This window comes from Marmota flaviventris, chromosome 18, assembly GCF_047511675.1.
Source record: "Marmota flaviventris isolate mMarFla1 chromosome 18, mMarFla1.hap1, whole genome shotgun sequence".
In the NCBI taxonomy this organism is placed as follows: Eukaryota; Metazoa; Chordata; class Mammalia; order Rodentia; family Sciuridae; genus Marmota; species Marmota flaviventris.
The window spans coordinates 62,621,097-62,635,958 of NC_092515.1; the positions used below are offsets into that span (position 1 = coordinate 62,621,097).

Genomic DNA, 14,862 nt, shown 5'->3' on the forward strand with positions numbered 1-14,862 from the left:
GCTCTAGCACCCTGGGCTCAAAACAAAGGGCTGCACAGGCTGGTCTCGGGGGAAGTAAAGACCATGGGAAATGTTTAGGTCTCACAAGGCAGGCTGAAGGACATCACCCACAGCAGGACAGCTGGAAACCACTCCACCAAGGTCCCCACTCAAGGGTGAACCAGTGTCACTCGCTGGCCGGTTCCTGACCTGCAGATCTAATGGCAAAGCCAGAAGACCCTGTCTCAGCCAGGAGCACTTTTAGCCCAAAACTGAGATCCTGGCCTATTCCAGAAGTCTTTAAAGCAAGAGCCGAAAGGAGCCAGACATTTCGAATGACCTATCCGTGTCCCAGAACAAAGCTCAAGACACTTTAGGAATGAAAAATCACCCACACACAGAGAAGTAGAAGTCATATCAGCAATGGATCAAATATCACCAGGCATAGAAACTACAACAATTTGAGACATAAATTCATTAAATTAATTAAAATGAACCATATGTTGCTGGGTTTCAACAAAACATAAAAGCAGCACACAAGCCCCCCACTCAGGAGAGCAGTGCCCCCCTCTCCTTCCCAGCAGCAGCTCCCCTACCCTACCCACAGTCCCCTGGGAAACAGGAGGGAAAGCGCAACCCTGGCTCCACTGTGCAGGACAGGCAGACTCCCACCGGGCATGCAGGGCTACAGCAATACACAGCTGGCCTGAAGTGAGGAGGCAAACCAACCTGGGGAGAGCATACCAGGCAGAGCCAGGGGAAGGATTCCCCAGGACACCTGGCCAGTGCCCCTTAAAATCGTCACAGTCACAAAAGACAAGGGGACAGAAAGACCATCCCAGACTGTAAGAGATGCAGAAGACAAGGAGGAGACAAGGCAACCAAATGCTATGGGGCATACCAAAAGTGATCCTGTGACAGAAAAGGGACATCAGGTAAACAGGAAGGGACTCTGAGAAAAGGGTGTAGTGTCATTAACAACAATGCACTGGTGCATACCTGAGTTTTGACCAACATACCATGGTCATGTGTGGTGTCAGCAACTCAGGCAGGCTGGGTGAGAGGCGTACAAGAATTCTGAATTTTACAGCTTTTCTGTAAAATTTTTCCAAAATAAATAGGGCATTTAAAAAATATATCAGGCTCGTTAAGAAAATAACATGAAAAATCATCTGAAAGCAATTCAGAATTGACACAGATGGCAGACTCGGACTTCACATACCCTGTGTAATTCTCTTCTCCATAGTCAAAACTTAAGCCAGAGACATGGGAGTGGGGAAGATTCAAAACGAACCACAAGGGGTGGAAAGCCACACTGTGCGAGGTAACCAGCACACTGGATATGACTCGCAGCCACACAGACATCTGAAACAAAGACTGGAACCAAAGTGACACATCACAACTACACAGTGCATCTGAGACCACTGCAGGGAGAGCAGGGCTCGCGGAGCATGGGACACAGCATATGCAGCTGGAGTGCCAAAGGACCTGGGCAGAGGTACAGGAAAAACATTGGGAAATTAAAAAGGCACAAAAGCTTTCATATTTTGATGAAGACTACAAACTAAAGGACCCATGCTCTGAAGAAAACCACACCCTGGTGCACTGCTGGCATCAAAAGGAAACTTCACTGCAGGCAGACGGGAGAAAACAGGCAGAAAAGAACAAGGACAAGGTGACAACAGGTTTCCTTTGGAAGCAATACAAGCACAAAGCCGCAGAGCACTGTCGTGGAGAGTGCTCACACAGCTCTGTGAATACAGCAAAAGCACTGCTTGGGCAGGCCAACTGCCTGAGTGGGAGTGAGACACAGGTGAGTGTGCATGCAGAGACGTGCACGTCCGTGCAGAGTGCAAGATCATCAGGCTGGACTCTTCTGCCCAACTCCAGGATGCTAGCAAGAAGCTCACTGAGAAACACAGAGCCTGGGTGCAGCTCAGTTGGTAGAGCACATATGGGGTACTAGATTCCATCAACGGGACCACACACACACACACACACACACAAAAAAAAAAAAAGCCTGAAAAAAACACAATCATTCAAACTGCAAAACACGGAAAGAGATGCGGCATACCAAAACTAGCCAGAGGGAAGGTGGAGCAGCTGCTGCACCACCAAGGCAGGTAGCCATAGGCAGCTGACCTCAGGCAAGCACGAGTGTGCAGGGAGCACAACCCCCACCTCAGGCAGCCTCGGGGATGGCACTGGTGGCCCAGTCTAAAGGATGCTGCTAAGCCATGGCTTAATAAGCATGAACCAACAGATACCTGGGTAAGGTTTTAGGCCACCCTCCACCCTTTTCATGTTTTCTTCTATTTTCATCAGTGAGTAATAAGTGGAAACAAGGAGCTGGCATTGGTCTCCTGTCCACTTGCAAGGTGAAGGGAGCCAGGAAGCTCCAGGGAGGGAGGCTGCCTGCCTGCCTGCGTGCTGGGGAGGAATACAGGGGCCTCCCTTGTACTAATTAAGAGATATGCCACTCAGGCTGTGGTTGTGACTCAGTGGTAGAGCGCTTGCCTAGCATGTGCAAGGCCCTGGGCTCAATCCTCGGCACCACATAAAAATGAATAAAATAAAGGTGTAAAAAAATGTTTTGGTTTTTTTTTTTTAAAGCGCTCTGCCACCGAGCGGCACCCCACTCAGGAAGTTTCTACTCTCTGAACAGCCTTCAGGTCAGAACCAAATCTGTGGCCAGGGGCTGGGGCTCCAGCTGTGGCAGTCAGGAGCTGGCCTGACCTGGCTCACACTGCCCTCTTTCCACAGACTCAGAAGCTGTACCTCAACAAGCAAATTCCAAGAGCAGAATCCCAGGGCTGCTTTTCTCTGACTACATTAGAACACAGATGAGTTAATGCCTTAATCTAGTCAACAAAACTTGTGTCCTGGGTCACAAAGTGGGCAGGGCCAGACCCAAGGTCTAGCAGGGTTGCCCTTGACAAGGGTCTGTGTCCAGCCCCACCCCCACCCCCCACTCCCCTGCCTCTGAAGGCAGTTAAGAGGCAGCTTGAGCCAGGCCCTGCCTGTCTCCTACCCCTAGGTGGAACCTCAGGCAAGCCCAGGTCCTCCCATCCTCCCCCACACTCCCTCCCACAGGAACCTTGGCCCACTATCCTACCATCCTGCTAGAGCACAAGTACCTGGGAGGCAGGATGCCAGCCCCCATCACCTGTGTGGTGTTCCCCCTGATACTTCAGCCTCAGGCACAAGCATGCCCTGAGGACAGGGGAGTTCCTACACACATCAGCTTCAGTGCTTCTTAAGTGGAGAACTTGTGCCCACCCCAGGGGACCTCCAAGGATCAGAGCAGAAGCAGCAGCCCAAGGAGGCCCAGCATTTTCACTCTAGAACCCAGCAGGGCTGCATATGCACCCTGCACATGAGAAATGCCAAATATGTAGAGCAGAAGGAAGCAGGTCAGTTCATGAGCTAACATTCTGATCTGCATGAGTGGTATCAAAAGATATGTGCTCCCCAAATCACCAAGTTCTTATGATGAAGACTGATTTGATTCTGAGAATGACAACAATTAAGGAGCATAAGCAGCGTCTTACACAAAGGAAGGTTCCTGAACCACAGGTTTTGACTGCTTGATGCCAGCCACCTTAAGGATGCGCAGGAAAGCTCTGTGCCACCTCTGGACCCATCAGAGATTGCACCCTCTGTAGCCCTCACACAAGCGAACTCCTAGAGGCCACTTTGTGGGTAACAAGCACCACCTAACTGTGCGGTGAACCAAAGGGCCCAAGGGCATGGCAGGAGGTCTCAGCCTCGGTCTCCCTGGACACGGGTACACCCTGGGATTGCAACCCCTCACTGAGCTTGCCTGCGTGGGAGACACGTGCCAGGTTCCCCGGTACCTGCCACACCAACCTCAGGAACCCAAGGTTTAAGAAGAGCCCATCTCTTCTGCCTCTCCCACCAGAAAAGACCAAATCCACATGTGGGGGTGCTCTTTTTTTGAAAAGGAGCTTACATGCCTGGCCAATCTGCCCACAATGAATTGCCTTACGAATCAGATGCAGGAAGTCCTTGGTCCAAGTTAAAGCCAAGAGGTTCCTGTGAGGTGGCCTCTCAGTCAACCCAGAGACAAGAACTTCTCCAAGACTGTTCAGCCCTGGGTTCAGAGAAGGTGCCAACTGCAAAGGATCTCCAAATCAGGAAATGCATGACATTACATTTTAAGTCACTAAAATCAAGATCATCTTAAAAGATCAGCCAAATTTGGTGAAACCAAGACAGGTCACTAAAGCAAGCCACCAGGTTGAATGAACCACAGGACCAGATTAGAGTAGGCCAACAGGAGGCAATACCACCCAAGTCACCACCTTGAGGCCACCTGCAGTAAGAACAACACATACTTAAGAGTGAGCTGGGTGGGCCACAGGCAGCACTGGGCCACTTCTAGCTCCAGGCTGTTGCGTAAGAAATCCATCCTGCACCACAGGGACACGGTCCGCCTGTTCCTGGTATGCAGCAAACCACAAGATCAAAGAGAAGCAGCAGCTCTGGTGCCAGCACAGCTGAGGCTATGTTCCTTCAGTCTGGCCACAGCCACACTCTAACAGGAATGGCTCCATTCCATGGGAATTCTAGAAGCGGACTACCCAATCGGGAGTCCTCTAAAAACTGCACACAAATTTGCATGCATATGTATAGAGAGGTGTGAGGGGAAACAGATACAAACACATGCATCTAAGGGTGCAAAGTTTTTTAAAAGCTTCCAGTAAGCATTTAGCCAACTTGAATCCCTCAGCTGTGGTTCTCATGCAGACAGCTCTTTCAGGAAATCCATGAGTTTGAAACCATCATCACAATGACACTGCCTTTCAATGGGATGCCCTGCCCCTTTCAATGGTGGCCCCATTCCCATAAGACACTCTCTAAGGAAGCAGTGACTTCTGAATGCATCAAATTCCAAGGCTTCCATCCACTTCTCGTGCCTGCCTTGCCCAGTGCATGGAGTATGTACACAAGCCATATCTGCACCAGAGGCACAGCAGCTGCTCTTTGCTGGGGAAACATCATTTCCATATCAAAGTGGCTGGTGTCCAAACTCCAGTAGTCAGGCATGGGCACTCCTGGGAAGTGAATAAGGAAGACATGGGGCCAAGCTGGCCAGTGCCAAAGTCCAAGTTTTAGTCGAAGACCAGTGTGTGGATCTCTACACTGTAAGCAGCAGCTTCAGATGACTCAGGCCTTTGAGAGTGGTTTTCTGGCTTGGCAACACAAAGCACATCAACATCTGGAGACACGGGTCTGCTCACACACCTGCTTCCCGGCAACCGCAACCTACACAGGTGTGGCATCACACTTGGGGAAGACCCTGGCTTGGTGCAGGGAACCTGAGGTGCAAGCACAGCATGGACACTTGCACAGTGCTGGTGGATCAGTGCTGAGGATCAGAGAAGATCTTCAAAACTATTAAAATACTCTTCCATTTTCCAGCTAGATATTTCATTTGTGCACTTCAAACAAAACTCACTGCAACAGACTCAAATACAGAAGATGATGTGAGAATGCAGCCATCTTCTATAGAGCCACATGTTGACAGGATTTGTTTTAAACAATGGCCCTCTAATAGCTAACTTTTTGGTTTTTCAATATAATTATTTTTGTTTTTACTTACTTATGTATGAATTTATTTTTGGCAGTATTATGGACTAAGCTGCCAAGGGCCTTGTACATGATAGGCAAGCACTATACCACTGAGCTACATGATTTTTGAAAACTTTGGGATAGAATCTAAGTTTATGAGGCTGGCTTGAATGTGCAATCCTTCTACCTTAGTCTCCCTAATCACTGAAGTACAGGCTGGAAACAGTTAATTTTAACTACTTATAATAATGTTCAATGGGGTTATTAACCCTGTTTTAAAATGGAATTACTATCTAAGTATTCTACAAATCTTCCAGGGGCAGCTTGACAACCATGACAGACACACTTTCATAACCAAATGTCCTCTGAGATCCTCCATGTGTAACATATAAAGAGGTCTCGAGACCCTGTGGCCTAGGAACCAAGGATGTGAGACTAAAGCATGCAGCAACTGGACCTCACTTGTGACAAGACCCTCAGTGTGTCCAATGCCTCGGATTCCACAGTCAATGCCAGTGGCTGTATGAGGAGAGAGGGAAAATGTTCATAAAGGAAATCTAAGTTCCTCCCTCAAACGGCAGCAGCCATCTGGCTGCCAGCACCTTTTATTCCAGTCAGTGGCACAGAGGACAGAAGGACCAAAGGTGGACAGATGCCCTCTGTGGACAGGTGCCCCACTGACCCCCCGCATAAAAGCATAGTGTGCCTTAGTGAGGCACATTTGGACCACCTGTGTCACAGTAAGAACGCCTCTGACACCTTCCCACATCCCTCTGCAGGCCCTTACCAGCCTACCCTTCACCTCATCACAGATGAGGAGCTGGAATCTGGAGCGGGTAGTGGCCCAGAGAGGGCCAGCCTGCTCCCAGGCCCCCCAGCTGGCCAATAGACCAGATAGGAGCCCTTGCCCTGGTGAGCTCTTCACACTAATCAAAACAGGAGCCTTGGGCCACAACCCAGGACTGTGAGCAATCACATCAAAAGTGACCAAAAAGGGCCATGAAACACAGAATGTAACAAACAAACAGTGTCTGGTGTTCTAAGCTGGGCTGGGCATTACCAGCCTCAATTCAGAGAGCATGCAAGTGACACAAGTAGGCAGGAGGCAGCTACACAAAGCCCTCAGATGGCTGGGCACCCCCATGTACAGGGACGCACACCCTCTCTCGGAGACACATCCACCTCCAACACCCAGCAAGTCTACAGTGTTTAACGATGCTTTACACACAGAGAGCTTTTGTGAGAAATGGTCTCTGGATGAGGATCCCAAGTGCTTCCTGGGCAGATTTGGGGTGGGAGGAACACTCTCTCTCCAAAGCAATTCACACAAGGATCACAGTTCCATTCTGAGGGGAGTATGGTTTTATGCACTGTTCACATCTCCATCAGGGAAGACCAAAGAGGCCCTCACCAGTTACCCAAGATGTCCTGCAACAGGATAGGGCACATCCAGACATGGACTATCATTAGGCCTAACAGGAAACAAGCTGTGAGGCCATAAAAAGACATGGAAGAGTCAGGCGTGGTGTCATCCCAGCGACTCAGAGGATGTCAAGTTCAAGGCCAGCCTGAGAGAATCAGTCAGAGCAAAGACCATTGTCAGCCAGAACCCACAGTGCTTGCAGTCTCCCGCCTGCAGACCCTCCCACTCTCAACTCCTAGCAGCCAAGGACACTCCTAGCAGCCAAGGACACTGAAGGAGAGTGCCCAAGTCCCAGAGGCCTCTGGGGAAGAGGGAACATGCCTGGGGAAACCAACACATTTTGACATGAGCAAGTCTAATCTGGTGACATCTAGCATTACCTAGGCTCTATGTAGTTTAAGGGAACCTAGGCACCCAAAATGCCTCGGAAGCCTAAACTGCAATAAAAACTGAACATTCGAAAGAGCACAGTAATTTATGTTGGAAAAATTAGTTCATATGTTTCCTTATGATGAAGCACAGTGTACTTTATCACCTATTTTGAAATCCCAAGAGACACTTATGTTAAACAAGGAGGTAGGTGAGCATTAAGACCTAAAAATCCGTCACATGCTGCAATTGCAATCCAGTACTACAGTATGTCGTCTGCCCCCATGCCAGTGACCAGCACCTGATAGCTGGCTAGTGTGCTTGGGCATCAGGGTCAGAGGGAAACAGCCATTCCAGTGGAGCAGGAAGCACAGCTTCTCCTTCTGCTCTCAATCCCAGGTGGAGAGACAGAGTCCCGAGAACAGCACTGCTGCCCCTCCCCACCTCCAGCCTTGCCCAGGCAGGGACCACCAGTGTCATCAGAATGAACTACAAGCACAGGGGCCTTGGCTCTGCTGCCAGGGAGACTTGCTCTCTACAGTGAGCACCCAGCCTGTTCAAAGACTGAACCTTTCAGGACTCTGGGACCTAGCTACACACGCCCTTCTTCAGCATGTCTTACAAATTCAACATTTCAGCAAATCGAAAAGCTTCTTTCTGTGTGTGTGTGGGGGGGGGGGGGGAGCGCACTGAAGCAGCACCCAGGTGTTTGTACACGGAAAGCAGACTCTAACTGAGCTCCATCCCAGCCCCACGCTTCTATTTTAATTAGAGGTGTTTGATCAAATCATACAAGATGATATCTAAGCTTCCTTCCACATAAACAACACTGCCTTTATTATCCTGACACATCACTTTAAACACAAAAATATTTTTGAAAATATTATTCTAAATGCCCACTTCACTTCAGCATGATTTTTGCACCCTTTGTGACTCAGGTCAGTGCTGGGCAACCTTCCGTCTAGAGTTCAGCCCACTGGCTCTCCCTGCTAAGATACACCCACCAAGGGCTACTTCAACCTCATCACTTCCCTGGAAACACTTGGGCCTTCTACCCTGCTAAGAGAGTGAGAACTGCAGCAGCAATCAGCCCAAACCAGAGTTCTATGCTCGAAGATATTAGCTCTAAGGATGCTAAAGCTTGTATATCCTCATAACAAATTAGCTAAGTGTTTCATGGTCAGCAAACTGAGACACAGAGGACTGAACTGGTATGCCCATGGTCAAAGAGTAGCCCGGTCCTGCAGCTGGACCACCACAGTTGACCTGGGAATAGCTCAGGCAGGAACACTGCAGAGTCCACACAGACGACCCAGGTCACACCACATCAGACCCTTCAAGACCTACAACCTTACATCTCATCTAAGCCACTCACCCTCTACCTTAAGGGTCAAAATGAACACAGTGAACGCAACAAATGTTAGTAAGAACCCAAAGATTACTAGAGAATTTTAAAACTGGGGTCTTTTAAAAACCCTGCATTTTCATGATAGGAAAGATCATGGGCGGCAGGCCTCGAGAGATGTCCATCGAAGGCCTGACTGCTGTGCAGCGAGGCAGGACTCCCTCCTTGGCAGTATGTGCATCTTTACTCCATCCAAACACTCAGACCAAAAAGGGTTATAATCAACCCAACTAAATATTTACAGCTCACAAACCTGACAGATGGCACTGGAGTGCCTTGAAGTCCCCATGTCACACCATCACACTCACTATCCACCCAGTGTAGACCAAGTAGGCCAATCCCGGATTCTGCCAGCAGTCCTGATACAGGGTGAGTTTGACTCACTTAATACTTATTAATAATCAAAAATTCACACTAAGATTAGCAGCATTTGCTTTTTCTCATTATTCATTAAGATCTACTTTGCAGACACAGATGTGGCTCAGGTGAGGGTGACTGGGTTCCCAGCCACCACCCTCCTCCTTTTGTGCACCTGGTTCCACCTTCAGGCCAGGAAAAAAAGCTTCCCCCCTCACCGCGGACACCCCCACACTGAGGCAACTCCTCCCAACTGCTCTCTAGCATCAAGTATCACCCCAAACACTTCTGTCAAGAATCAAGAGACTGGCAGGGTCCATTTCAAAGTGGCCTGATCAACGATGACTGAGACAAAGATCAATAGCTTCAGAACAAGAAAATTCACTCAGGAGGAAATAAGAAAGGATTCCTTCTCATCTGCTAGCAGTAACCCCACAAAACCAATCATCTACTTTTGGACTACTAACCTGAAAACAAGGAGCAGAGCCCTGGCAAGGCAATGAAAAGCCAAAGCAAGCCATGCATCTTCTTTCCAACCACCAACCCAGCCATTAGAGAAGGTAAGTAATCTGTCACCTCACCACAGCTGCCCAAGGAGGACCTTGTCCTGGAGTCAGACCCCAGGCAAAGTGGGCCTCCATGGAGACAGATGTGCCTGTCACTACCAGGTGTCAGGGTGAACTGGCCTACACCCTAACCTCCAACTGCTAGGAACACCCAGTGGCTACAGCCCTGTCCAGCAGCACAGGGCAGCCAGAACACAGCCTGTCTGCTCCCTCCCAAGCTATTCCTCACGTGAACAACTAATGCAACCTGCAAAGTACTACAGTAATACAGCAACAACTGGTTCTCCAGACTCTCTGGGGATGGCAAGATATGATAAAGGAAGCGTAGAAGAATTAGCTTCTTTTGCAAACAAGGCTACTGACTTGTTTGATCTTTCAGCCCCATTCTTCTGATTGTGACTCCAGGGGTGCTACTCACTGACCCCAGGAAACCTGGGACTGCCATTCTGAACCACCAGAACACTGAACAATACCCCATGGAGCCCAAGAAGGCTGCAGGGAGACTTTGTATTGTGCTCCTCCTTTTTACAAACCAAGGTCTACCACACCAACGACCAGGGAACACAGCAGACTCACCGATTCCATGGTGGAGAATCAGCGTTGCTGAGGACTGCAATCAACTCCAACAGGGCTGTGTACTCTGAAACAAGAGCAAATCAGATCCCATCAACACTGAGGTCACTATGGCTCCTTTTACTGGTTGGTATGTCCCCACTTGGACCATCCACACTGGCCTGCAGAAGGCTGCTGAGATGGTGCTGGGCGGCTCTGGGTTGTGAAGGCCTCACACCCTGGCTGCCCCAGAGCACTGTGCACTCAGTGCTCTCTGAAAACAAGGCCCTGCTGACCAGGCCAAGGGAAGGATACCAGAGGCATGCAAAGGCTGGGCTCATAGTCCCTGCTGAGGAAAGGTGTCCCAGGCTTTCCACCCACAGGCTTGGATGGAGCTCAACAGACTTCCTGTCACATACCCCTCCATCCCCACTCCTCCGGACACCCACCTCCCACCTGAGCATCTCCACGCCCCACTGGGGTCCCTCCAGAGCCGATCCTGATGGAGGCCACCCCATTGCCCTCCACTCCTTAATCTGCCTAGGGATCCATTCTCAAAAAGTCAAGACCATAATTCAGTCCAAAGGTCCCCTGCATGATTCCAAGTCAGAAATGCAATTCTAACACCCTCCCACACCCCAGTACAAGAGAGAAAAAAGATGGTGAATCCTCGAGTGACTGCATGTCACGGCTGGAAAGAAAGGTGAGGCCTCGGGTGGGAATACACCAGCAGGGGCCTCTCTGGTGGATAAGCACATGGCTGACAGAGGCCATTCAGTCAAAGCCTGCCACTCACAGGGCAAAATCTGCCAGGGAGAGACCCATGTGGAATGCAGGACCCCTCTGTACTCCAGCCACCCAGGTATGAGTAACATCTTTATCATTAAGCTGTAGCTACAGACACAGATCAGCAGTGCACAATCTCAAACACTGTTAATGATAAAGAAAAAAATCAGGTCCCAGAGGACAATCCCAGGTAGTTATTCCTTGGGATAGCGGGAGGCTGGTCTAGAATCCCCAGCGAAATGAGAACCCAGGATGCTAGAGCCCTTACATGAAATCCAGTAGTACTCACACACACCCTTCCATGTGCTTTAAAGCATCTCTATGTCACTTGTGACACCTAATATAAAGTAAGTGCTATGTAATCAGCTGTTACACTGTTTGTTTAGGGACTAAGAGACCAAACAAAGGCCTGCACGTGTTCAGCAGGGGGGCCGTTCTTTCCCTGAATATTTTCAATTTGGCTGGTTGGTTTCACAGATGCTGAACCAAGATCCAGAAGGCTGGCTGTACCTTGATCTTTCAAAAGCTCAGGAAACAATATTTACATTAAGACTTCGTTGGAAGATTCAAAACAAGGTTCCTTCAGAGGTAGGAAGGAGCCCCAGAAGCCAAGGGAGCTGGCAGGAGCTGGCTGCACACCTGCACCCCCACAGCCCTGCAGCTCCAGGACACACCCACAGCTTCATCAGAGGCCAGAGGCTGCTGCCCTCAATCCCCCCCACTGACCACAAAGAGGGGCAACAGGAAGCAACAGCCACACAGGTTCCTGTGATTACTCTGCAAGTAATCACACCTTGTGATTTATTTCTACTATTTAAAACTAGAAATTTTAAAAGTACACAGACAATTAAACTTATTTTCATTCACCAAACGTTTCTGCATCAAAATGTACAAATTTAAAGGTAAACCCAAAGTCTTATATCAAAAAAGATCAAATGACACTATGTACATCTTGCATAATAGCTACACCAGATTTCAAAAGGGTTTCCAAAAAATTTTTTCAATATTTATTTTTTAGGTGTAGATGGATACAACACAATGCCTTTATCTTTATGTGGTGCTGAGGATCGAACCTGGGTCCCGCCCATGCTAGGCGAGTGCTCTACCGCTGAGCCACAATCCTAGCCCAGGTTTCAAAATTTCCAAACCTAATAAATCAAGTAACTACTGTAGTCTTGGCATATGATGAACACACTAACACTGCCAATAAGAATGCTTTTTAAAGCTAATTTTAAATTTAAGTAGCATATTGTTTTAGGGGCTGGGGTTGTGGCTCAGTGGTAGAGTGCTTGCCTAGCATGTGTGGAGGCACTGGGTTCAATCCTCAGCACCACATATAAATATATAAATAAATTAATTAAATAAAGGGCCACTGGCAACTTTAGAAAAATCATGAAGAAAACTGATTAACCAAAAACCGCATAATCTGGGCTGGGGCACCGTGGCAGAGTGCTTGCCTAGCAGGTGTGAGGCACCAGGTTTGATCCTTAACACTATATACAAAAATAAACAAAGGCATGCAGTCCATCTACAACTACAAAAATATCTTTTTAAAAACCTGAATAATCTGCCCAGAAAGCTCTGAGAACTTCAAGAATAAAACCAACCAGCACAAACGGGGCAGCAGGAGGCCAGAAGGGAGACCTGCAGGCTGGGTTCCCACCCAACTCAATTAGCAGGAAACCCACAGGCAAGAGGGGCTGGCCTCAACACAATACCTACCCTGCAGGGCGTGCAGAGAGTTGTTCTGTCCTCACAACTGGTGCAGAATTTCTCAAAGCTGCTCTAACCTCAAGAGCTAGTAACACAGACATGAATAAGCAGCTTCCAATCACCACAACTCTGGTTTCCGTGAGAAGCAGCAAGTGTGTAGCTAAGCTTTTCAACCTTCCTGTGGAGACCAGTGACCAGTTTGCCAAATGCTACATGTGCAGGAGAATGTCACAGATTCCTGAAAAAAGGCAGGAGACATCTTTAAACTGAATGGTGGTTATCTCAAAGAGTGGAACAATCCAAGATTCTAAATCTAACTTTCTGTCTATCATATCTCATCAATTCCTTTAATGGATTTTGTACCAAGTCAGGGGTGGAGAAAAACTTTTAAAAATATGCCAAAAAAATATGTGATATTTGGGCTGGGTTTCTGGCTCCATGGTAGAGCACTTGCGCAGCATGTGTGAGGCACTGGATTTGATCCTCAGCAACCCCCATATAAATAGATAGATAGATAGATAGATAGATAGATAGAGGGTCCGTCAACATCTATATATATATATATATATATATATATATTTTTTTTTTTTTTTTTAAAGTGACACTCAAGCTGACCGACCTTATTATGCTTCTGCATACACTGATGTTAGAAACCAGCTCTCCTCTCTCTGCTGCCTGAGGGAATGCTGCTTCAGTGCTCCAGGCCATGATGGTGAGCACAGGCCACCCACCCTGTGACATGGAATCACAGCCCTGGAAGAGGCCTGGCAGGCTCAATTGCTCTTCAGGTAAAGAAGTCCTGGAGAACTAACTAATGCTCTCACCACCTCTCCCTTTTCTCCCCCACTGCAGCCCCAAGACATAGATTTTTATCCATACAACTACTTTTACCACTATTCAGTTCATGTCCATGTTTACTAGTCAAAGACCACTAACTGCTGACCACAGTTTCTGCTCAGCATAAGATGAGCAGTGTAGTTACCCACAGGAATTTGGTTTCAATCCACACCGAGAGACGCAGACATCGTCAGCTGGCCTGCACAGGTCTTTCAGATCAACACATTGCTCTCTGGACAGTGAGCAAGGCACCTGCTTCCCTCTTCTGCTTTTCCACTTCCCTCTACACAAGGAGGTCCTGCTGCCCGGCCTTGCCCCACAGGTCTCTCAACACTGACAGACACAACTGTTTTTATTTTTTCCCCCAGTGTTCCCCCCCACATTATTTTATTTTTGAGACAGGGTCTTGCCAATTTGCCCAGGCTGACTTCAAACTTGAGCTCCTTTTGCCTCAGCCTCCCAGGCAGCTGGGATGACAGGGCTGTGCCACCATGCTAGGCTCTGTCACAATCTCATGCAGCATCACAACACTTTTTAGTATGAATTGGGCTGGTGAGTTCACACCCAAACTTTCCACCAGCTGTGGATGCTCAGTACAGGGAACACTGCCTGGCTGAACCAGCACAGACCATTAACCCTGAGTTCTGAGTGGGTTCCAGGTGGTGTCACATGCAAACAGCCTAAGCACCAAGTGTCTCCTAAGTCTCTTCCCCAAGTGCCCTGGAGTCAGCTCCCACAGGGTGTTAGGGACCGAAGCTACCTGTTGACACAGGCATCTTCAGCAAGCTCAGACACAGAGAGGGGTCAGACATGATGGACTGCCTGAGGCATGGGGTGACAGGCGCCAGCAAAGGAGGCCCTGACACTCACAGGATCAGAGCAGCAAAGTGCTCAGAGCCGACTCCAGGACACTTGGCCACTCAAGGCCAGTACCCTGTGCAGGAGAGTGCGAAGCAGGTTGGCCCAGGGCCCCGTCAGGGAAGAGGTAAAGGAGTGAGCTACCCTCACACCATACTCTGCTTGGCAAATAAAAGGTGGGACAAAGGAAAAGGCAACAGATCTGGGTGCTCTCAGGCGAACTGAGCTCAATCTGGAGCTCAGAGGTGCCTCCACTGTAACGCTTCTCAATCTAGGGCCTCAGACATTTGGGGCCAGAGCCAAGAGGGCCCACATGATGCCATGACCATCAACAGTGTCTCCAGCCTATATCCCAGGTTCCCCATAGGGCAGAATCATCCAGCAGAGAGGGACTGCTGTAATCCTACCTTGGCAATCCTAAA

At 48.8% G+C, this 14,862-nt stretch overlaps 1 protein-coding gene across 7 annotated transcripts in view; it reads right to left on the reverse strand.

The window, feature by feature from the left end:
* Ankrd11 (ankyrin repeat domain containing 11) overlaps positions 1-14,862 on the reverse strand; it is a 154,046-nt gene that overhangs the window by 81,016 nt on the left and 58,168 nt on the right. For 5 of the 7 annotated variants that reach the window (XM_027932940.3, XM_027932937.3, XM_071605069.1 and 2 more), the window contains exon 2: positions 10,271-10,334. The exons of 1 other annotated variant lie outside the window; for it this stretch is intronic. The gene's annotated coding sequence lies outside the window, so the exon portion shown is untranslated. Of the gene's footprint in view, positions 1-10,270; positions 10,335-12,754; positions 12,934-14,862 lie in introns of those variants that run through there. One more of the 7 variants, XM_071605068.1, reaches the window with a different exon arrangement.